Source organism: Phyllobates terribilis, unplaced genomic scaffold (genome assembly GCF_046119375.1).
Source record: "Phyllobates terribilis strain yellow unplaced genomic scaffold, ASM4611937v1 Scaffold_11__3_contigs__length_659146591, whole genome shotgun sequence".
NCBI lineage: Eukaryota > Metazoa > Chordata > Amphibia > Anura > Dendrobatidae > Phyllobates > Phyllobates terribilis.
Window position 1 is genome coordinate 227853424 of NW_027362771.1, and position 26136 is coordinate 227879559.

Below are 26136 nucleotides of genomic sequence, written 5' to 3' on the forward strand. Positions count from 1 at the left end.
TCTGCATCGAGCTCTGAAAAAATATTTGGCCTTCTAGCAGTGTGTGGGACTTGTTCTATTAGTCCATCTATACTGACCTCCATCAGGTTGCAAATTGAATATAATTTTTTTCTGCATCTAGCTCTGAAAAAATATTTGGCCTTCTAGCATTGTGTGGGACTTGTTCTATTAGTCCATCTATACTGACCTCCATCAGGTTGCAAATTGAATATAATTTTTTTCTGCATCTAGCTCTGAAAAAATATTTGGCCTTCTAGCATTGTGTGGGAATTGTTCTATTAGACCATCTATACTGACCTCCATCAGGTTGCAAATTCAAAATAATTTTTTGTCTGCATCTAGCTCTGAAAAAATATTTGGCCTTCTAGCAGTGTGTGGGACTTGTTCTATTAGTCCATCTATACTGATCTCCATCAGGTTGCAAATTGAATATAATATTTTTCTGCATCTAGCTCTGAAAAAATATTTGGCCTTCTAGCAGTGTGTGGGACTTGTTCTACTAGTCCATCTATACTGACCTCCATCAGGTTGCAAATTAAAAATAATTTTTATCTGCATCTAGCTCTGAAAAAATATTTGGCCTTCTAGCAGTGTGTGGGACTTGTTCTATTAGTCCATCTATACTGACCTCCATCAGGTTGCAAATTAAAAATAATGTTTATTTGCATCTAGCTCTGAAAAAATATTTGGCCTTCTATCAGTGTGTGGGACTTGTTCTATTAGTCCATCAATACTGACCTCCATCAGGTTGCAAATTGAATATAATATTTTTCTGCATCTAGCTCTGAATAAATATTTGGCCTTCTAGCAGTGTGTGGGACTTGTTCTACTAGTCCATCTATACTGACCTCCATCAGGTTGCAAATTAAAAATAATTTTTATCTGCATCTAGCTCTGAAAAAATATTTGGCCTTCTAGCAGTGTGTGGGACTTGTTCTATTAGTCCATCTATACTGACCTCCATCAGGTTGCAAATTAAAAATAATGTTTATTTGCATCTAGCTCTGAAAAAATATTTGGCCTTCTATCAGTGTGTGGGACTTGTTCTATTAGTCCATCAATACTGACCTCCATCAGGTTGCAAATTCAAAATAATTTTTTGTCTGCATCTAGCTCTGAAAAAATATTTGGCCTTCTAGCAGTGTGTGGGACTTGTTCTATTAGTCCATCTACACTGACCTCCATCAGGTTGCAAATTGAATATAATATTTTTCTGCATCTACCTCTGAAAAAATATTTGGGCTTCTTGCAGTGTGTGGGACTTGTTCTATTAGTCCATCTATAGTGACCTCCATCAGGTTGCAAATTGAATATAATATTTTTCTGCATCTAGCTCTGAAAAAATATTTGGCCTTCTAGCAGTGTGTGGGACTTGTTCTATTTGTCCATCTATACTGACCTCCATCAGGTTGCAAATTGAATATAATATTTTTCTGCATCTAGCTCTGAAAAAATATTTGGCCTTCTAGCAGTGTGTGGGACTTGTTTTATTAGTCCATCTATACTGACCTCCATCACGTTGCAAATTGAATAAAAAAAAAATTCTGCATATAGCTCTGAAAAAATATTTGTGCTTCTAGCTGTGTGTGGGGCTTGTTCTATTAGTCCATCTATACTGACCTCCATCAGGTTGCAAATTGAATATAATATTTTTCTGAATTTAGCGCTGAAAAAATATTTGGCCTTCTAGCAGTGTGTGGGACTTGTTCTATTAGTCCATCTATACTGACCTCCATCAGGTTGCAAATTGAATATAATATTTTTCTGCATCTAGTTCTGAAAAAATATTTGGCCTTCTAGCAGTGTGTGGGACTTGTTCAATTAGTCCATCTCTACTGAACTCCATCAGGTTGCAATTGAATATAATATTTTTCTGCATCTAGCTCTGAAAAAATATTTGACCTTCTAGCAGTATGTGGGACTTGTTCTATTAGTCCATCTATACTGACCTCCATCAGGTTGCAAATTGAATATAATATTTTTCTGCATCTAGCTCTGAAAAAATATTTGGGCTTCTAGCAGTGTGTGCGACTTGTTCTATTAGTCCATCTATACTGACCTCCATCAGGTTGTAAATTGAATACATATTTTTTCTGCATCTAGCTCTGAAAAAATATTTGGCCTTCTAGCAGTGTGTGGGACTTGTTCTATTAGTCCATCTATACTGACCTCCATCAGGTTGCAAATTGAATATAATTTATTTCTGCATCTACCTCTGAAAAAATATTTGGGTTTCTAGCTGTGTGTGGGACTAGTTCTATTATTCCATCTATACTGACCTCCATCAGGTTGCAAATTGAATATTATATTTTTCTGCATCTAGCTCTGAAAAAATATTTGGCCTTCTAGCAGTGTGTGGGATTTGTTCTATTTGTCCATATATACTGACCTCCATCAGGTTGCAAATTGAATATAATATTTTTCTGCATCTAGCTCTGAAAAAATATTTGGCCTTCTAGCAGTGTGTGGGACTTGTTCTATTAGTCCATCTATACTGACCTCCATCACGTTGCAAATTCAATAAAAAAAATTTCTTTATCTAGCTCTGGAAAAATATTTGGGCTTCTAGCTGTGTGTGGGGCTTGTTCTATTAATCCATCTATACTGACCTCCATCAGGTTGCAAATTGAATATAATTTTTTTCTGCATCTAGCTCTGAAAAAATATTTGGCCTTCTAGCAGTGTGTGGGACTTGTTCTATTAGTCCATCTATACTGACCTCCATCAGGTTGCAAATTGAATATAATATTTTTCTGCATCTAGCTCTGAAAAAATATTTGGCCTTCTAGCAGTGTGTGGGACTTGTTCTACTAGTCCATCTATACTGACCTCCATCAGGTTGCAAATTAAAAATAATTTTTATCTGCATCTAGCTCTGAAAAAATATTTGGCCTTCTATCAGTGTGTGGGACTTTTTCTATTAGTCCATCAATACTGACCTCCATCAGGTTGCAAATTCAAAATAATTTTTTGTCTGCATCTAGCTCTGAAAAAATATTTGGCCTTCTAGCATTGTGTGGGACTTGTTCTATTAGTCCATCTACACTGACCTCCATCAGGTTGCAAATTGAATATAATATTTTTCTGCATCTACCTCTGAAAAAATATTTGGGCTTCTTGCAGTGTGTGGGACTTGTTCTATTAGTCCATCTATAGTGACCTCCATCAGGTTGCAAATTGAATATAATATTTTTCTGCATCTAGCTCTGAAAAAATATTTGGCCTTCTAGCAGTGTGTGGGACTTGTTCTATTAGTCCATCTATACTGACCTCCATCAGGTTGCAAATTGAATATAATTTTTTTCTGCATCTAGCTCTGAAAAAATATTTGGCCTTCTAGCATTGTGTGGGACTTGTTCTATTAGTCCATCTATACTGACCTCCATCAGGTTGCAAATTGAATATAATTTTTTTCTGCATCTAGCTCTGAAAAAATATTTGGCCTTCTAGCATTGTGTGGGAATTGTTCTATTAGACCATCTATACTGACCTCCATCAGGTTGCAAATTCAAAATAATTTTTTGTCTGCATCTAGCTCTGAAAAAATATTTGGCCTTCTAGCAGTGTGTGGGACTTGTTCTATTAGTCCATCTATACTGAACTCCATCAGGTTGCAAATTGAATATAATATTTTTCTGCATCTAGCTCTGAAAAAATATTTGGCCTTCTAGCAGTGTGTGGGACTTGTTCTACTAGTCCATCTATACTGACCTCCATCAGGTTGCAAATTAAAAATAATTTTTATCTGCATCTAGCTCTGAAAAAATATTTGGCCTTCTAGCAGTGTGTGGGACTTGTTCTATTAGTCCATCTATACTGACCTCCATCAGGTTGCAAATTAAAAATAATGTTTATTTGCATCTAGCTCTGAAAAAATATTTGGCCTTCTATCAGTGTGTGGGACTTGTTCTATTAGTCCATCAATACTGACCTCCATCAGGTTGCAAATTCAAAATAATTTTTTGTCTGCATCTAGCTCTAAAAAAATATTTGGCCTTCTAGCAGTGTGTGGGACTTGTTCTATTAGTCCATCTACACTGACCTCCATCAGGTTGCAAATTGAATATAATATTTTTCTGCATCTACCTCTGAAAAAATATTTGGGCTTCTAGAAGTGTGGGACTTGATCTATTAGTCCATCTATACTGACCTCCATCAGGTTGCAAATTGAATATAATATTTTTCTGCATCTAGCTCTGAAAAAATATTTGGCCTTCTAGCAGTGTGTGGGACTTGTTCTATTAGTCCATCTATACTGACCTCCATCAGGTTGCAAATTGAATATAATATTTTTCTGCATCTAGCTCTGAAAAAATATTTGGCCTTCTAGCAGTGTGTGGGACTTGTTCTAATAGTCCATCTATGCTGACATCCATCACGTTGCAAATTGAATAAAAAAAAATTCTGCATCTAGCTCTGAAAAAATATTTGGGCTTCTAGCTGTGTGTGGGGCTTGTTCTATTAGTCCATCTATACTGACCTCCATCAGGTTGCAAATTGAATATAATATTTTTCTGCATCTAGCGCTGAAAAAATATTTGGCCTTCTAGCAGTGTGTGGGACTTGTTCTATTAGTCCATCTATACTGACCTCCATCAGGTTGCAAATTGAATATAATATTTTTCTGCATCTAGTTCTGAAAAAATATTTGGCCTTCTAGCAGTGTGTGCGACTTGTTCTATTAGTCCATCTATACTGACCTCCATCAGGTTGCAAATTGAATATATATTTTTTCTGCATCTAGCTCTGAAAAAATATTTGGCCTTCTAGCAGTGTGTGGGACTTGTTCTATTAGTCCATCTATACTGACCTCCATCAGGTTGCAAATTGAATATAATTTATTTCTGCATCTACCTCTGAAAAAATATTTGGGTTTCTAGCTGTGTGTGGGACTAGTTCTATTAGTCCATCTATACTGACCTCCATCAGGTTGCAAATTGAATATTATATTTTTCTGCATCTAGCTCTGAAAAAATATTTGGCCTTCTAGCAGTGTGTGGGATTTGTTCTATTTGTCCATCTATACTGACCTCCATCAGGTTGCAAATTGAATATAATATTTTTCTGCATCTAGCTCTGAAAAAATATTTGGGCTTCTAGCTGTGTGTGTGACTTGTTCTATTAGTCCATCTATACTGACCTCCATCAGGTTGCAAATTGAATATAATATTTTTCTGCATCTAGCTCTGAAAAAATATTTGGTGTTCTAGCAGTGTGTGGGACTTGTTCTTTTAGTCCATCTATACTGACCTCCATCAGGTTGCAAATTAAAAATAATTTTTATCTGCATCTAGCTCTGAAAAAATATTTGGGCTTCTAGCAGTGTGTGCGACTTGTTCTATTAGTCCATCTATACTGACCTCCATCAGGTTGCAAATTGAATATATTTTTTTTCTGCATCTAGCTCTGAAAAAATATTTGACCTTCTAGCAGTGTGTGGGACTTGTTCTTTTAGTCCATCTATACTGACCTCCATCAGGTTGCAAATTGAATATAATTTATTTCTGCATCTACCTCTGAAAAAATATTTGGGTTTCTAGCTGTGTGTGGGACTTGTTCTATTAGTCCATCTATACTGACCTCCATCATGTTGCAAATTGAATATAATATTTTTCTGCATCTAGCTCTGAAAAAATATTTGGCCTTCTAGCAGTGTGTGGGATTTGTTCTATTTGTCCATCTATACTGACCTCCATCAGGTTGCAAATTGAATATAATATTTTTCTGCATCTAGCTCTGAAAAAATATTTGGCCTTCTAGCAGTTTGTGGGACTTGATCTATTAGTCCATCTATACTGACCTCCATCACGTTGCAAATTGAATAAAAAAAAATTTCTTCATCTAGCTCTGAAAAAATATTTGGGCTTCTAGCTGTGTGTGGGGCTTGTTCTATTAGTCCATCTATACTGACCTCCATCAGGTTGCAAATTGAATATAATATTTTTCGGCATCTAGCGCTGAAAAAATATTTGGCCTTCTAGCAGTGTGTGGGACTTGTTCTATTAGTCCATCTATACTGACCTCCATCAGGTTGCAAATTGAATATAATATTTTTCTGCATCTAGCTCTGAAAAAATATTTGGCCTTCTAGCAGTGTGTGGGACTTGTTCTATTAGTCCATCTATACTGAACTCCATCAGGTTGCAATTGAATATAATATTTTTTTGCATCTAGCTCTGAAAAAATATTTGACCTTCTAGCTGTGTGTGGGACTTGTTCTATTAGTCCATCTATACTGACCTCCATCAGGTTGCAAATTGAATATAATATTTTTCTGCATCTAGCTCTGAAAAAATATTTGGTCTTCTAGCAGTGTGTGGGACTTGTTCTATTAGTCCATCTATACTGACCTCCATCAGGTTGCAAATTCAAAATAATTTTTTGTCTGCATCTAGCTCTGAAAAAATATTTGGCCTTCTAGCAGTGTGTGGGACTTGTTCTATTAGTTCATCTCTACTGACCTCCATCAGGTTGCAAACTGAATATAATTTTTTTCTTTATCTAGCTCTGAAAAAATATTTGGCCTTCTAGCAGTTTGGGACATGTTCTATTAGTCAATATATACTGACCTCCATCAGGTTGCAAATTGAATATAATATTTTTCTGCATCTAGCTCTGAAAAAATATTTGGCCTTCTAGCAGTGTGTTGGACTTGTTCTATTAGTCCATCTATACTGACCTCCATCACGTTGCAAATTGAATAAAATTCTTTTTTGCCTCTAGCTCTGAAAAAATATTTGGGCTTCTAGCTGTGTGTGGGACTTGTTCTATTTGTCCATCTATACTGACCTCCATTAGGTTGCAAATTGAATATATTTTTTTTCTGCATCTACCTCTGAAAAAATATTTGGACTTCTAGCTGTGTGTGGGACTTGTTCTATTTGTCCATCTATATTGACCTCCATCACGTTGCAAATTGAATAAAAAAAAAATTTCTGCATCTAGCTCTGAAAAAATATTTGGCCTTCTAGCACTGTGTCGGACTTGTTCTATTAGTCCATCTATACTGACCTCCATCACGTTACAAATTGAATATAATTCTTTTTTTTCTCTAGCTCTGAAAAAATATTTGGGCTTCTAGCTGTGTGTGGGACTTCTTCTATTAGTCCATCTATACTGACCTCCATCAGGTTGCAAATTGAATATAATATTTTTCTGCATCTAGCTCTGAAAAAATATTTGGCCTTCTTGCAGTGTGTGGGACTTGTTCTATTAGTCCATCTATACTGACCTCCATCAGGTTGCAAATTGAATATAATATTTTTCTGCATCCAGCTCTCAAAAAATATTTGGCCTTCTAGTAGTGTGTGGGACTTGTTCTATTAGTCCATTTATACTGACCTCCATCACGTTGCAAATTGAATAAAAAAAAAATTTCTGCATCTAGCTCTGAAAAAATATTTGGGCTTCTAGCTGTGTGTGGGGCTTGTTCTATTAGTCCATCTATACTGACCTCCATCAGGTTGCAAATTGAATATAATATTTTTCTGCATCTAGCTCTGAAAAAATATTTTGCCTTCTAGCAGTGTGTGGGACTTGTTCTATTAGTCCATCTATACTGACCTCCATCAGGTTACAAATTGAATATAATATTTTTCTGCATCTAGCTCTGAAAAAATGTTTGGCCTTCTAGCAGTGTGTGGGACTTGTTCTATTAGTCCATCTATACTGACCTCCATCAGGTTGCAAATTGAATATAATTTTTTTCTGCATCTAGCTCTGAAAAAATATTTGGCCTTCTAGCAGTGTGTGGGACTGGTTCTATTAGTCCATCTATACTGACCTCCATCAGGTTGCAAATTGAATATAATTTTTTTCTGCATCTAGCTCTGAAAAAATATTTGGCCTTCTAGCATTGTGTGGGACTTGTTCTATTAGTCCATCTATACTGACCTCCATCAGGTTGCAAATTGAATATAATTTTTTTCTGCATCTAGCTCTGAAAAAATATTTGGCCTTCTAGCATTGTGTGGGAATTGTTCTATTAGACCATCTATACTGACCTCCATGAGGTTGCAAATTGAATATAATATTTTTCTGCATCTAGCTCTGAAAAAATATTTGACCTTCTAGCAGTGTGTGGGACTTGTTCTATTAGTCCATCTATACTGACCTCCATCAGGTTGCAAATTGAATATAATATTTTTCTGCATCTAGCTCTGAAAAAATATTTGGCCTATTAGCAGTGTGTGGGACTTGTTCTTTTAGTCCATCTATACTGACCTCCATCAGGTTGCAAATTAAAAATAATTTTTATCTGCATCTAGCTCTGAAAAAATATTTGGCCTTCTAGCAGTGTGCTGGACTTGTTCTATTAGTCCATCTATACTGACCTCCATCAGGTTGCAAATTAAAAATAATTTTTATCTGCATCTAGCTGTGAAAAAATATTTGGCCTTCTAGCAGTTTGTGGGACTTGTTCTATTAGTCCATCTATACTGACCTCCATCAGGTTGCAAATTCAAAATAATTTTTTGTCTGCATCTAGCTCTGAAAAAATATTTGGCCTTCTAGCAGTGTGTGGGACTTGTTCTATTAGTCCATCTATACTGAACTCCATCAGATTGCAAATTGAATATAATATTTTTCTGCATCTATCTCTGAAAAAATATTTGGCCATCTAGCAGTTTGTGGGACTTGTTCTTTTAGTCCATCTATACTGACCTCCATCAGGTTGCAAATTAAAAATAATTTTTATCTGCATCTAGCTCTGAAAAAATATTTGACCTTCTAGCTGTGTGTGTGACTTGTTCTATTAGTCCATCTATATTGACCTCCATCAGGTTGCAAATTGAATATAATATTTTTCTGCATCTAGCTCTGAAAAAATATTTGGCCTTCTAGCAGTGTGTGGGACTTGTTCTACTAGTCCATCTATACTGACCTCCATCAGGTTGCAAATTAAAAATAATTTTTATCTGCATCTAGCTCTGAAAAAATATTTGGCCTTCTAGCAGTGTGTGGGACTTGTTCTATTAATCCATCTATACTGACCTCCATCAGGTTGCAAATTAAAAATAATGTTTATTTGCATCTAGCTCTGAAAAAATATTTGGCCTTCTATCAGTGTGTGGGACTTGTTCTATTAGTCCATCAATACTGACCTCCATCAGGTTGCAAATTCAAAATAATTTTTTGTCTGCATCTAGCTCTGAAAAAATATTTGGCCTTCTAGCAGTGTGTGGGACTTGTTCTATTAGTCCATCTACACTGACCTCCATCAGGTAGCAAGTTGAATATAATATTTTTCTGCATCTACCTCTGAAAAAATATTTGGGCTTCTAGCAGTGTGTGGGACTTGTTCTATTAGTCCATCTATACTGACCTCCATCAGGTTGCAAATTGAGTATAATATTTTTCTGCATCTAGCTCTGAAAAAATATTTGGCCTTCTAGCAGTGTGTGGGACTTGTTCTATTTGTCCATCTATACTGACCTCCATCAGGTTGCAAATTGAATATAATATTTTTCTGCATCTAGCTCTGAAAAAATATTTGGCCTTCTAGCAGTGTGTGGGACTTGTTCTATTAGTCCATCTATACTGACCTCCATCACGTTGCAAATTGAATAAAAAAAAAATTCTGCATATAGCTCTGAAAAAATATTTGGGCTTCTAGCTGTGTGTGGGGCTTGTTCTATTAGTCCATCTATACTGACCTCCATCAGGTTGCAAATTGAATATAATATTTTTCTGCATCTAGCGCTGAAAAAATATTTGGCCTTCTAGCAGTGTGTGGGACTTGTTCTATTAGTCCATCTATACTGACCTCCATCAGGTTGCAAATTTAATATAATATTTTTCTGCATCTAGTTCTGAAAAAATATTTGGCCTTCTAGCAGTGTGTGGGACTTGTTCTATTAATCCATCTCTACTGAACTCCATCAGGTTGCAATTGAATATAATATTTTTCTGCATCTAGCTCTGAAAAAATATTTGACCTTCTAGCAGTGTGTGGGACTTGTTCTATTAGTCCATCTATACTGACCTCCATCAGGTTGCAAATTGAATATAATATTTTTCTGCATCTAGCTCTGAAAAAATATTTGGGCTTCTAGTAGCGTGTGCGACTTGTTCTATTAGTCCATCTATACTGACCTCCATCAGGTTGCAAATTGAATATATATTCTTTCTGCATCTAGCTCTGAAAAAATATTTGGCCTTCTAGCAGTGTGTGGGACTTGTTCTATTAGTCCATCTATACTGACCTCCATCAGGTTGCAAATTGAATATAATTTATTTCTGCATCTACCTCTGAAAAAATATTTGGGTTTCTAGCTGTGTGTGGGACTTGTTCTATTAGTCCATCTATACTGACCTCCATCAGGTTGCAAATTGAATATTATATCTTTCTGCATCTAGCTCTGAAAAAATATTTGGCCTTCTAGCAGTGTGTGGGATTTGTTCTATTTGTCCATCTATACTGACCTCCATCAGGTTGCAAATTGAATATAATATTTTTCTGCATCTAGCTCTGAAAAAATATTTGGCCTTCTAGCAGTGTGTGGGACTTGTTCTATTAGTCCATCTATACTGACCTCCATCACGTTGCAAATTCAATAAAAAAAAATTTCTTTATCTAGCTCTGAAAAAATATTTGGGCTTCTAGCTGTGTGTGGGGCTTGTTCTATTAGTCCATCTATACTGACCTCCATCAGGTTGCAAATTGAATATAATATTTTTATGCATCTAGCGCTGAAAAAATATTTGGCCTTCTAGCAGTGTGTGGGACTTGTTCTATTAGTCCATCTATACTGACCTCCATCAGGTTGCAAATTGAATATAATATTTTTCTGCATCTAGCTCTGAAAAAATATTTGGCCTTCTAGCAGTGTGGGGGACTTGTTCTATTAGTCCATCTATACTGAACTCCATCAGGTTGCAATTGAATATAATATTTTTCTGCATCTAGCTCTGTAAAAATATTTGACCTTCTAGCTGTGTGTGGGACTTGTTCTATTACTCCATCTATACTGACCTCCATCAGGTTGCAAATTGAATATAATATTTTTCTGCATCTAGCTCTGAAAAAATATTTGGCCTTCTAGCAGTATGTGGGACTTGTTCTATTAGTCCATCTATACTGACCTCCATCAGGTTGCAAATTGAATATAATTTTTTTCTGCATCTACCTCTGAAAAAATATTTGGGTTTCTAGCTGTGTGTGTGACTTGTTCTATTAGTCCATCTATACTGACCTCCATCAGGTTGCAAATTGAATATAATATTTTTCTGCATCTAGCTCTGAAAAAATATTTGGTGTTCTAGCAGTGTGTGGGACTTGTTCTATTTGTCCATCTATACTGACCTCCATCAGGTTGCAAATTGAATATAATATTTTTCTGCATCTAGCTCTGAAAAAATATTTGGCCTTCTAGCAGTGTGTGGGACTTGTTCTATTAGTCCATCTATACTGACCTCTATCACGTTGCAAATTCAATAAAAAAAAATTTCTTTATCTAGCTCTGAAAAAATATTTGGGCTTCTAGCTGTGTGTGGGGCTTGTTCTATTAGGCCATCTATACTGACCTCCATCAGGTTGCAAATTGAATATAATATTTTTCTGCATCTAGCGCTGAAAAAATATTTGGCCTTCTAGCAGTGTGTGGGACTTGTTCTATTAGTCCATCTATACTGACCTCCATCAGGTTGCAAATTGAATATAATATTTTTCTGCATCTAGCTCTGAAAAAATATTTGGCCTTCTAGCAGTGTGTGGGGCTTGTTCTAGTAGTCCATCTATACTGAACTCCATCAGGTTGCAATTGAATATAATATTTTTCTGCATCTAGCTCTGAAAAAATATTTGACCTTCTAGCTGTGTGTGGGACTTGTTCTATTAGTCCATCTATACTGACCTCCATCAGGTTGCAAATTGAATATAATAGTTTTCTGCATCTAGCTCTGAAAAAATATTTGGCCTTCTAGCAGTATGTGGGACTTGTTCTATTAGTCCATCTATACTGACCTCCATCAGGTTGCAAATTGAATATAATTTTTTCTGCATCTACCTCTGAAAAAATATTTGGGTTTCTAGCTGTGTGTGTGACTTGTTCTATTAGTCCATCTATACTGACCTCCATCAGGTTGCAAATTGAATATAATATTTTTCTGCATCTAGCTCTGAAAAAATATTTGGTGTTCTAGCAGTGTGTGGGACTTGTTCTTTTAGTCCATCTATACTGACCTCCATCAGGTTGCAAATTAAAAATAATTTTTATCTGCATCTAGCTCTGAAAAAATATTTGGGCTTCTAGCAGTGTGTGCGACTTGTTCTATTAGTCCATCTATACTGACCTCCATCAGGTTGCAAATTGAATATATTTTTTTTCTGCATCTAGCTCTGAAAAAATATTTGGCCTTCTAGCAGTGTGTGGGACTTGTTCTGTTAGTCCATCTATACTGACCTCCATCAGGTTGCAAATTGAATATAATTTATTTCTGCATCTACCTCTGAAAAAATATTTGGGTTTCTAGCTGTGTGTGGGACTTGTTCTATTAGTCCATCTATACTGACCTCCATCAGGTTGCAAATTGAATATAATATTTTTCTGCATCTAGCGCTGAAAAAATATTTGGCCTTCTAGCAGTGTGTGGGACTTGTTCTATTAGTCCATCTATACTGACCTCCATCAGGTTGCAAATTGAATATAATATTTTTCTGCATCTAGTTCTGAAAAAATATTTGGCCTTCTAGCAGTGTGTGGGACTTGTTCTATTAATCCATCTCTACTGAACTCCATCAGGTTGCAATTGAATATAATATTTTTCTGCATCTAGCTCTGAAAAAATATTTGACCTTCTAGCAGTGTGTGGGACTTGTTCTATTAGTCTATCTATACTGACCTCCATCAGGTTGCAAATTGAATATAATATTTTTCTGCATCTAGCTCTGAAAAAATATTTGGGCTTCTAGCAGTGTGTGCGACTTGTTCTATTAGTCCATCTATACTGACCTCCATCAGGTTGCAAATTGAATATATATTTTTTCTGCATCTAGCTCTGAAAAAATATTTGGCCTTCTAGCAGTGTGTGGGACTTGTTCTATTAGTCCATCTATACTGACCTCCATCACGTTGCAAATTCAATAAATAAAAATTTCTTTATCTAGCTCTGAAAAAATATTTGGGCTTCTAGCTGTGTGTGGGGCTTGTTCTATTAGTCCATCTATACTGACCTCCATCAGGTTGCAAATTGAATATAATATTTTTCTGCATCTAGCGCTGAAAAAATATTTGGCCTTCTATCAGTGTGTGGGACTTGTTCTATTAGTCCATCTATACTGACCTCCATCAGGTTGCAAATTGAATATAATATTTTTCTGCATCTAGCTCTGAAAAAATATTTGGCCTTCTAGCAGTGTGTGGGACTTGTTCTATTAGTCCATCTATACTGAACTCCATCAGGTTGCAATTGAATATAATATTTTTCTGCATCTAGCTCTGAAAAAATATTTGACCTTCTAGCTGTGTGTGGGACTTGTTCTATTAGTCCATCTATACTGACCTCCATCAGGTTGCAAATTGAATATAATATTTTTCTGCATCTAGCTCTGAAAAAATATTTGGCCTTCTAGCAGTATGTGGGACTTGTTCTATTAGTCCATCTATACTGACCTCCATCAGGTTGCAAATTCAATATAATTTTTTTCTGCATCTACCTCTGAAAAAATATTTGGGTTTCTAGCTGTGTGTGTGACTTGTTCTATTAGTCCATCTATACTGACCTCCATCAGGTTGCAAATTGAATATAATATTTTTCTGCATCTAGCTCTGAAAAAATATTTGGTGTTCTAGCAGTGTGTGGGACTTGTTCTATTTGTCCATCTATACTGACCTCCATCAGGTTGCAAATTGAATATAATATTTTTCTGCATCTAGCTCTGAAAAAATATTTGGCCTTCTAGCAGTGTGTGGGACTTGTTCTATTAGTCCATCTATACTGACCTCCATCACGTTGCAAATTCAATAAAAAAAAATTTCTTTATCTAGCTCTGAAAAAATATTTGGGCTTCTAGCTGTGTGTGGGGCTTGTTCTATTAGTCCATCTATACTGACCTCCATCAGGTTGCAAATTGAATATAATATTTTTCTGCATCTAGCGCTGAAAAAATATTTGGCCTTCTAGCAGTGTGTGGGGCTTGTTCTATTAGTCCATCTATACTGAACTCCAGGTTGCAATTGAATATAATATTTTTCTGCATCTAGCTCTGAAAAAATATTTGACCTTCTAGCTGTGTGTGGGACTTATTCTATTAGTCCATCTATACTGACCTCCATCAGGTTGCAAATTGAATATAATAGTTTTCTGCATTTAGCTCTGAAAAAATATTTGGCCTTCTAGCAGTATGTGGGACTTGTTCTATTAGTCCATCTATACTGACCTCCATCAGGTTGCAAATTGAATATAATTTTTTTCTGCATCTACCTCTGAAAAAATATTTGGGTTTCTAGCTGTGTGTGTGACTTGTTCTATTAGTCCATCTATACTGACCTCCATCAGGTTGCAAATTGAATATAATATTTTTCTGCATGTAGCTCTGAAAAAATATTTGGTGTTCTAGCAGTGTGTGGGACTTGTTCTTTTAGTCCATCTATACTGACCTCCATCAGGTTGCAAATTAAAAATAATTTTTATCTGCATCTAGCTCTGAAAAAATATTTGGGCTTCTAGCAGTGTGTGCGACTTGTTCTATTAGTCCATCTATACTGACCTCCATCAGGTTGCAAATTGAATATATTTTTTTTCTGCATCTAGCTCTGAAAAAATATTTGGCCTTCTAGCAGTGTGTGGGACTTGTTCTATTAGTCCATCTATACTGACCTCCATCAGGTTGCAAATTGAATATAATTTATTTCTGCATCTACCTCTGAAAAAATATTTGGGTTTCTAGCTGTGTGTGGGACTTGTTCTATTAGTCCATCTATACTGACCTCCATCAGGTTGCAAATTGAATATTATATTTTTCTGCATCAAGCTCTGAAAAAATATTTGGCCTTCTAGCAGTGTGTGGGATTTGTTCTATTTGTCCATCTATACTGACCTCCATCAGGTTGCAAATTGAATATAATATTTTTCTGCATCTAGCTCTGAAAAAATATTTGGCCTTCTAGCAGTGTGTGGGACTTGTTCTATTAGTCCATCTATACTGACCTCCATCACGTTGCAAATTGAATAAAAAAAAATTTCTTCATCTAGCTCTGAAAAAATATTTGGGCTTCTAGCTGTGTGTGGGGCTTGTTCTATTAGTCCATCTATACTGACCTCCATCAGGTTGCAAATTGAATATAATATTTTTCTGCATCTAGCGCTGAAAAAATATTTGGCCTTCTAGCAGTGTGTGGGACTTGTTCTATTAGTCCATCTATACTGAACTCCATCAGGTTGCAATTGAATATAATATTTTTCTGCATCTAGCTCTGAAAAAATATTTGACCTTCTAGCTGTGTGTGGGACTTGTTCTATTAGTCCATCTATACTGACCTCCATCAGGTTGCAAATTGAATATAATATTTTTCTGCATCTAGCTCTGAAAAAATATTTGGCCTTCTAGCAGTGTGTGGGACTTGTTCTATTAGTCCATCTATACTGACCTCCATCAGGTTGCAAATTCAAAATAATTTTTTTCTGCATCTAGCTCTGAAAAAATATTTGGCCATCTAGCAGTGTGTGGGACTTGTTCTATTAGTCCATCTATACTGACCTCCATCAGGTTGCAAATTGAATATAATTTTTTTCTGCATCTAGCTCTTAAAAAATATTTGGCCTTCTAGCAGTGTGTGGGACTTGTTCTATTAGTCCATCTATACTGACCTCCATCAGGTTGCAAATTGAATATAAATTTTTTTCTGCATCTACCTCTGAAAAAATATTTGGGTTTCTAGCTGTGTGTGTGACTTGTTCTATTAGTCCATCTATACTGACCTCCATCAGGTTGCAAATTGAATATAATATTTTTCTGCATCTAGCTCTGAAAAAATATTTGGTGTTCTAGCAGTGTGTGGGACTTGTTCTTTTAGTCCATCTATACTGACCTCCATTAGGTTGCAAATTAAAAATAATTTTTATCTGCATCTAGCTCTGAAAAAATATTTGACCTTCTAGCAGTGTGTTGGACTTGTTATAATAGTACATCTATACTGACCTCCATCAGGTTGCAAATTAAAAATAAGTTTTATCTGCATCTAGCGCTGAAAAAATATTTGGCCTTCCAGCAGTGTGTGGGACTTGTTCTATTAGTCTATCTATACTGACCTCCATCAGGTTGCAAATTGAATATAATATTTTTCTACATCTAGCTCTGAAAAAATATTTGGCCTTCTAGCAGTGTGTGGGACTTGTTCTATTAGTCCATCTATACTGACCTCCATCAGGTTGCAAATTGAATATAATTTTTTTCTGCATCTAGCTCTGAAAAAATATTTGGCCTTCTAGCAGTGTGTGGGACTTGTTCGATTATTCCATCTATACTGACCTCCCTCAGGTTGCAAATTGAATATAATTTTTTTCTGCATCTAGCTCTGAAAAACCATTTGGCCTACTAGGAGTGTGTGGGACTTGTTCTATTAGTCCATCTATACTGACCTCCATCAGGTTGCAAATTGAATATAATATTTTTCTGCATCTAGCTCTGAAAAAATATTTGGCCTTCTAGCAGTGTGTGGGACTTGTTCTATTAGTCCATCTATGCTGGCCTCCATCAAGTTGCAAATTGAATATAATTTTTTTCTGCATCTAGCTCTGAAAAAATATTTGGCCTTCTAGCAGTGTGTGGGACTTGTTCTATTAGTCCATATATACGGACCTCCATCAGGTTGCAAATTGAATATAATTTTTTTCTGCATCTACCTCTGAAAAAATATTTGGGCTTCTAGCTGTGTGTGGGACTTGTTCTATTAGTCCATCTACACTGACCTCCATCAGGTTGCAAATTGAATATAATATTTTTCTGCATCTAGCTCTGAAAAAATATTTGGCCTTCTAGCAGTGTGTGGGACTTGTTCTATTAGTCCATCTATATTGACCTCCATCAGGTTGCAAATTAAAAATAATTTTTATCTGCATCTAGCTGTGAAAAAATATTTGGCCTTCTAGCAGTGTGTGGGACTTTCTCTATTAGTCCATCTATACTGACCTCCATCAGGTTGCAAATTCAAAATAATTTTTTGTCTGCATCTAGCTCTGAAAATATATTTGGCCTTCTAGCAGTGTGTTAGACTTGTTCTATTAGTCCATCTATACTGACCTCCATCAGGTTGCAAATTAAAAATAATTTTTATCTGCATCTACCTCTGAAAAAATATTGGCCTTCTAACAGTGTGTGGGACTTGTTCTATTAGTCCATCTTTACTGACCTCCATCAGGTTGCAAATTAAAAATAATTTTTATCTGCATCCAGCTCTGAAAAAATATTTGGGCTTCTAGCAGTGTGTGGGACTTGGTCTATTAGTCCATCTCTACTGACCTCCATAAGGTTGCAAATTAAAAATAATTTTTATCTGCATCTAGCTCTGAAAAAATATTTGGCCTTCTAGCAGTGTGTGGGACTTGTTCTATTAGTCCATCTATACTGACCTCCATCAGGTTGCAAATTAAAAATAATTTTTATCTGCATCTAGCTCTGAAAAAATATTTGGCCTTCTAGCAGTGTGTGGGACTCATTGTATTAGGCCATCTATACCCGGCTCCACCAGCTTTTAAATTAATAATAATTTTTAGCTGCATCTAGCCCTGGAAATAATTTTACTTCCCAATAGTGGTAGCAACATAAATATGGGGCGCGCTCCTGGTTTGCAAAAATATACGCTTCATAACAAAAAACACCAGCCTAGCGCACTGTATTAATAAGATGGCATCATCGTCTCTCCCATTGCTAGGCCTACTACCCAGGCTAGCATTCCTGTGCCTAAAACACAATGTATGGGTCCGCGCTAGCCACTATGCTGAGGGGTCTAAAGCTGCTGCTAACGCTTTATAACAATTCAAATGGCAGATTTTCACAGAGCTCTTCCACATCGCCCACCCATCGGGCAACAGTTGCCCACCTTCCCTATGGGATCTACTGGCGAATAGTTGATGCCATTAATTAGAGCGTCAGTTGCCCCGTCGACGTGGCAAGCATACGGTAAGGCATGGGAAGAGTGGACACGACTAGTAGCAGGCAGACGGGTTGACCAATGTGAACAAGCCAGATCACAAGTCACCATAGAATTTCTCCACCAGCTAATGATGAGGGGCATATCAGGGGCGTCAGCGCAACGGTGTCTGACCGGAGTAGCATTTCACTTCCAACTACTGAATTGGGGAGATGTGACAAAGATTCATCATCAGACAATTCATAAAAGGGTGGAAAAGGGGTCAGCCAAGTCAGGAGTGTAGACGTCCCGTCCCGTGTTACTAAAACTGATTTCTCACATCAAATCCCTAACACCATTAACATGACACTCACAATTTGAAGCAACACTACTGTCTACTGCATTTGTGATCGCCTTCTTCGGGGCGCTATTCATAAGCGAATTAGTCCCTCAATCCAAAATTACCACCAGTGGAGGCTTATTACACCAGGACGTAGTCATAGCCAATAATGCAATACGTCTACGCATACACAAATCGAAAACGGTTCCAGCGGGCAGGTGCACTTGGGTACTTCTACAACCCACAAACGGTACACAGAGTCGGGTAACAATAGTAAAAACATATCTAACCATCAGATCACAAAGTAATTTCTTCCTATCACACATTGATGGAACGCCATTATCAATAGAGATGAGCGTTGTTCGACTCGAACTGTTGGCCAATCTCAAATTCAAGCTGTTTTGGGCGGTGTTCGAGCCGTTCGGCGAACACGAACGATTTGAGAAAAATTCGGCTGTTCGAGGTTATGTTCGATAACTGTTCGTGCACCAAAATCATAACTGGATTTTTTCTCAGTAATGATGAAAATTAATGTTAATACGCAGTTTGAGTGTACAGCGGGGTGGGGGGAGGGGCAGGGAATGGATCTCTGCAGGAATAATGAAGATCTCCATTTTTTTTTTCTCTTTCCCGCATTTACAGTGGGGAGGGGCAATCTGTCAGCCTATCAGCAGCGCACACACGGAGCGAAGTGCTTTTTTTCACACAAGCAAGGGCATGTGTCCATTGGCAGTGTATGTCACATGTCCTTGCCCTATAAGACCCAGCCATTTTCCCCGTCGCCACCATTTTCTCACTGCTGCAGCTGCGTGTTAGACGGCACCGCTGTTGCTGTGTGTGCTATACCTTGTTAATTTCAAGCCAATTTTCGCACAAATCTACAGATAGCTTGGGAGTAGGGAATAGTTGTGATTGCAGTCCTTTTAAGGACTACGTTACATGATTTCATACGACTTTTATCAGGCAGGTCTGTGCTCTTAAATAGATGGGTTGGGAGTAAAGACTAATTGTAATTGCAGTCCTTTTCAGGGCTAGGTTACATCAGTTTCTATCACTTTTTCCCAGGCAGGTCTGTGCCAGTGCTGTGCAAGTTTTTTTCACAGCATTTGGCTGAATCTAGCAAAGCTAATCCTTTTTGGCCTATTGCAGAGTGTGTTAGTCAGTGGAGTAGCCTATCTGTGTTGCAAAATACACCACCTATGTATAGAATACCAATTTTTTTACTGCACCTAGTGAAGTAAAACCTTTTGGGCATAGCATCATTCTATTAGTCCATCTATACTGACCTCCATAAGGTTGCAAATTGAATATAATTTTTTTCTGCATCTAGCTCTGAAAAAATATTTGGCCTTCTAGCTGTGTGTGGGACTTGTTCTATTAGTCTATCTATACTGACCTCCATCAGGTTGCAAACTAAATATAATTTTTTTCTGCATCTACCTCTGAAAAAATATTTGGGCTTCTAGCTGTGTGTGGGACTTGTTCTATTAGTCCATCTATACTGACCTCCATCACGTTGCAAATTGAATATAATTTTTTTCTGCATCTAGCTCTGAAAAAATATTTGGCCTTCTAGCTGTGTGTGGGACTTGTTCTATTAGTCCATCTATACTGAACTCCATCAGGTTGCAATTGAATATAATATTTTTCTGCATCTAGCTCTGAAAAAATATTTGACCTTCTAGCTGTGTGTGGGACTTGTTCTATTAGTCCATCTATACTGACCTCCATCAGGTTGCAAATTGAATATAATATTTTTCTGCATCTAGCTCTGAAAAAATATTTCGCCTTCTAGCAGTATGTGGGACTTGTTCTATTAGTCCATCTATACTGACCTCCATCAGGTTGCAAATTGAATATAATTTTTTTCTGCATCTACCTCTGAAAAAATATTTGGGTTTCTAGCTGTGTGTGTGACTTGTTCTATTAGTCCATCTATACTGACCTCCATCAGGTTGCAAATTGAATTTAATATTTTTCTGCATCTAGCTCTGAAAAAATATTTGGTGTTCTAGCAGTGTGTGGGACTTGTTCTATTTGTCCATCTATACTGACCTCCATCAGGTTGCAAATTGAATATAATATTTTTCTGCATCTAGCTCTGAAAAAATATTTGGCCTTCTAGCAGTGTGTGGGACTTGTTCTATTAGTCCATCTATACTGACCTCCATCAGGTTGCAAATTCAATAAAAAAAAATTTCTTTATCTAGCTCTGAAAAAATATTTGGGCTTCTAGCTGTGTGTGGGGCTTGTTCTATTAGTCCATCTATACTGACCTCCATCAGGTTGCAAATTGAATATAATATTTTTCTGCATCTAGCGCTGAAAAAGTATTTGGCCTTCTAGCAGTGTGTGGGACTTGTTCTATTAGTCCATCTATACTGACCTCCATCAGGTTGCAAATTGAATATAATATTTTTCTGCATCTAGCTCTGAAAAAATATTTGGCCTTCTAGCAGTGTGTGGGGCTTGTTCTATTAGTCCATCTATACTGAACTCCATCAGGTTGCAATTGAATATAATATTTTTCTGCATCTAGCTCTGAAAAAATATTTGACCTTCTAGCTGTGTGTGGGACTTGTTCTATTAGTCCATCTATACTGATCTCCATCAGGTTGCAAATTGAATATAATAGTTTTCTGCATTTAGCTCTGAAAAAATATTTGGCCTTCTAGCAGTATGTGGGACTTGTTCTATTAGTCCATCTATACTGACCTCCATCAGGTTGCAAATTGAATATAATTTTTTTCTGCATCTACCTCTGAAAAAATATTTGGGTTTCTAGCTGTGTGTGTGACTTGTTCTATTAGTCCATCTATACTGACCTCCATCAGGTTGCAAATTGAATATAATATTTTTCTGCATCTAGCTCTGAAAAAACATTTGGTGTTCTAGCAGTGTGTGGGACTTGTTCTTTTAGTCCATCTATACTGACCTCCATCAGGTTGCAAATTAAAAATAATTTTTATCTGCATCTAGCTCTGAAAAAATATTTGGGCTTCTAGCAGTGTGTGCGACTTGTTCTATTAGTCCATCTATACTGACCTCCATCAGGTTGCAAATTGAATATATTTTTTTTCTGCATCTAGCTCTGAAAAAATATTTGGCCTTCTAGCAGTGTGTGGGACTTGTTCTATTAGTCCATCTATACTGACCTCCATCAGGTTGCAAATTGAATATAATTTATTTCTGCATCTACCTCTGAAAAAATATTTGGGTTTCTAGCTGTGTGTGGGACTTGTTCTATTAGTCCATCTATACTGACCTCCATCAGGTTGCAAATTGAATATTATATTTTTCTGCATCTAGCTCTGAAAAAATATTTGGCCTTCTAGCAGTGTGTGGGATTTGTTCTATTTGTCCATCTATACTGACCTCCATCAGGTTGCAAAGTGAATATAATATTTTTCTACATCTAGCTCTGAAAAAATATTTGGCCTTCTAGCAGTGTGTGGGACTTGTTCTATTAGTCCATCTATACTGACCTCCATCATGTTGCAAATTGAATAAAAAAAAATTTCTTCATCTAGCTCTGAAAAAATATTTGGGCTTCTAGCTGTTTGTGGGGCTTGTTCTATTAGTCCATCTATACTGACCTCCATCAGGTTGCAAATTGAATATAATATTTTTCTGCATCTAGCGCTGAAAAAATATTTGGCCTTCTAGCAGTGTGTGGGACTTGTTCTATTAGTCCTTCTATACTGAACTCCATCAGGTTGCAATTCAATATAATATTTTTCTGCATCTAGCTCTGAAAAAATATTTGACCTTCTAGCTGTGTGTGGGACTTGTTCTATTAGTCCATCTATACTGACTTCCATCAGGTTGCAAATTGAATATAATATTTTTCTGCATCTAGCTCTGAAAAAATATTTGGGTTTCTAGCTGTGTGTGTGACTTGTTCTATTAGTCCATCTATACTGACCTCCATCAGGTTGCAAATTGAATATAATATTTTTCTGCATCTAGCTCTGAAAAAATATTTGGTGTTCTAGCAGTGTGTGGGACTTGTTCTATTTGTCCATCTATACTTACCTCCATCAGGTTGCAAATTGAATATAATATTTTTCTGCATCTAGCTCTGAAAAAATATTTGGCCTTCTAGCAGTGTGTGGGACTTGTTCTATTAGTCCATCTATACTGACCTCCATCACGTTGCAAATTCAATAAAAAAAAATTTCTTTATCTAGCTCTGAAAAAATATTTGGGCTTCTAGCTGTGTGTGGGACTTGTTCTATTAGTCCTTCTATACTGAACTCCATCAGGTTGCAATTCAATATAATATTTTTCTGCATCTAGCTCTGAAAAAATATTTGGTGTTCTAGCAGTGTGTGGGACTTGTTCTTTTAGTCCATCTATACTGACCTCCATCAGGTTGCAAATTAAAAATAATTTTTATCTGCATCTAGCTCTGAAAAAATATTTGTTCTTCTAGCAGTGTGTGCGACTTGTTCTATTAGTCCATCTATACTGACCTCCATCAGGTTGCAAATTGAATATATTTTTTTTCTGCATCTAGCTCTGAAAAAATATTTGGCCTTCTAGCAGTGTGTGGGACTTGTTCTATTAGTCCATCTATACTGACCTCCATCAGGTTGCAAATTGAATATAATATTTTTCTGCATCTAGCGCTGAAAAAATATTTGGCCTTCTAGCAGTGTGTGGGACTTGTTCTATTAGTCCATCTATACTGACCTCCATCAGGTTGCAAATTGAATATAATATTTTTCTGCATCTAGCTCTGAAAAAATATTTGGCCTTCTAGCAGTGTGTGGGACTTGTTCTATTAGTCCATCTATACTGAACTCGATCAGGTTGCAATTGAATATAATATTTTTCTGCATCTAGCTCTGAAAAAATATTTGACCTTCTAGCTGTGTGTGGGACTTGTTCTATTAGTCCATCTATACTGACCTCCATCAGGTTGCAAATTGAATATAATATTTTTCTGCATCTAGCTCTGTAAAAATATTTGGCCTTCTAGCAGTATGTGGTACTTGTTCTATTAGTCCATCTATACTGACCTCCATCAGGTTGCAAATTGAATATAATATTTTTCTGCATCTAGCTCTGAAAAAATATTTGGTGTTCTAGCAGTGTGTGGGACTTGTTCTTTTAGTCCATCTATACTGACCTCCATCAGGTTGCAAATTGAATATAATATTTCTCTGCATCTAGCTCTGAAAAAATATTTGGTGTTCTAGCAGTGTGTGGGACTTGTTCTTTTAGTCCATCTATACTGACCTCCATCAGGTTGCAAATTGAATATAATAATTTTCTGCATCTAGCTCTGAAAAAATATTTGGCCTTCTAGCAGTGTGTGGGACTTGTTCTATTAGTCCATCTATACTGACCTCCATCACGTTGCAAATTCAATAAAAAAAATTTCTTTATCTAGCTCTGAAAAAATATTTGGGCTTCTAGCTGTGTGTGGGGCTTGTTCTATTAGTCCATCTATACTGACCTCCATCAGGTTGCAAATTGAATATAATATTTTTCTGCATCTAGCGCTGAAAAAATATTTGGCCTTCTAGCAGTGTGTGGGACTTGTTCTATTAGTCCATCTATACTGACCTCCATCAGGTTGCAAATTGAATATAATATTTTTCTGCATCTAGCTCTGAAAAAATATTTGGCCTTCTAGCAGTGTGTGGGACTTGTTCTATTAGTCCATCTATACTGAACTCGATCAGGTTGCAATTGAATATAATATTTTTCTGCATCTAGCTCTGAAAAAATATTTGACCTTCTAGCTGTGTGTGGGACTTGTTCTATTAGTCCATCTATACTGACCTCCATCAGGTTGCAAATTGAATATAATATTTTTCTGCATCTAGCTCTGTAAAAATATTTGGCCTTCTAGCAGTATGTGGGACTTGTTCTATTAGTCCATCTATACTGACCTCCATCAGGTTGCAAATTGAATATAATATTTTTCTGCATCTAGCTCTGAAAAAATATTTGGTGTTCTAGCAGTGTGTGGGACTTGTTCTTTTAGTCCATCTATACTGACCTCCATCAGGTTGCAAATTAAAAATAATTTTTATCTGCATCTAGCTCTGAAAAAATATTTGTTCTTCTAGCAGTGTGTGCGACTTGTTCTATTAGTCCATCTATACTGACCTCCATCAGGTTGCAAATTGAATATATTTTTTTTCTGCATCTAGCTCTGAAAAAATATTTGGCCTTCTAGCAGTGTGTGGGACTTGTTCTATTAGTCCATCTATACTGACCTCCATCAGGTTGCAAATTGAATATAATATTTTTCTGCATCTAGCGCTGAAAAAATATTTGGCCTTCTAGCAGTGTGTGGGACTTGTTCTATTAGTCCATCTATACTGACCTCCATCAGGTTGCAAATTGAATATAATATTTTTCTGCATCTAGCTCTGAAAAAATATTTGGCCTTCTAGCAGTGTGTGGGACTTGTTCTATTAGTCCATCTATACTGAACTCGATCAGGTTGCAATTGAATATAATATTTTTCTGCATCTAGCTCTGAAAAAATATTTGACCTTCTAGCTGTGTGTGGGACTTGTTCTATTAGTCCATCTATACTGACCTCCATCAGGTTGCAAATTGAATATAATATTTTTCTGCATCTAGCTCTGTAAAAATATTTGGCCTTCTAGCAGTATGTGGGACTTGTTCTATTAGTCCATCCATACTGACCTCCATCAGGTTGCAAATTGAATATAATATTTTTCTGCATCTAGCTCTGAAAAAATATTTGGTGTTCTAGCAGTGTGTGGGACTTGTTCTTTTAGTCCATCTATACTGACCTCCATCAGGTTGCAAATTAAAAATAATTTTTATCTGCATCTAGCTCTGAAAAAATATTTGTTCTTCTAGCAGTGTGTGCGACTTGTTCTATTAGTCCATCTATACTGACCTCCATCAGGTTGCAAATTGAATATATTTTTTTTCTGCATCTAGCTCTGAAAAAATATTTGGCCTTCTAGCAGTGTGTGGGACTTGTTCTATTAGTCCATCTATACTGACCTCCATCAGGTTGCAAATTGAATATAATTTATTTCTGCATCTACCTCTGAAAAAATATTTGGGTTTCTAGCTGTGTGTGGGACTTGTTCTATTAGTCCATCTATACTGACCTCCATCAGGTTGCAAATTGAATATTATATTTTTCTGCATCTAGCTCTGAAAAAATATTTGGCCTTCTAGCAGTGTGTGGGATTTGTTCTATTTGTCCATGTATACTGACCTCCATCAGGTTGCAAATTGAATATAATATTTTTCTGCATCTAGCTCTGAAAAAATATTTGGCCTTCTAGCAGTGTGTGGGACTTGTTCTATTAGTCCATCTATACTGACCTCCATCACGTTGCAAATTGAATAAAAAAAAATTTCTTCATCTAGCTCTGAAAAAATATTTGGGCTTCTAGCTGTGTGTGGGGCTTGTTCTATTAGTCCATCTATACTGACCTCCATCAGGTTGCAAATTGAATATAATATTTTTCTGCATCTAGCGCTGAAAAAATATTTGGCCTTCTAGCAGTGTGTGGGACTTGTTCTATTAGTCCATCTATACTGAACTCCATCAGGTTGCAATTGAATATAATATTTTTCTGCATCTAGCTCTGAAAAAATATTTGGCCTTCTAGCAGTGTGTGGGACTTGTTCTATTAGTCCATCTATACTGACCTCCATCAGGTTGCAAATTCAAAATAATTTTTTTCTGCATCTAGCTCTGAAAAAATATTTGGC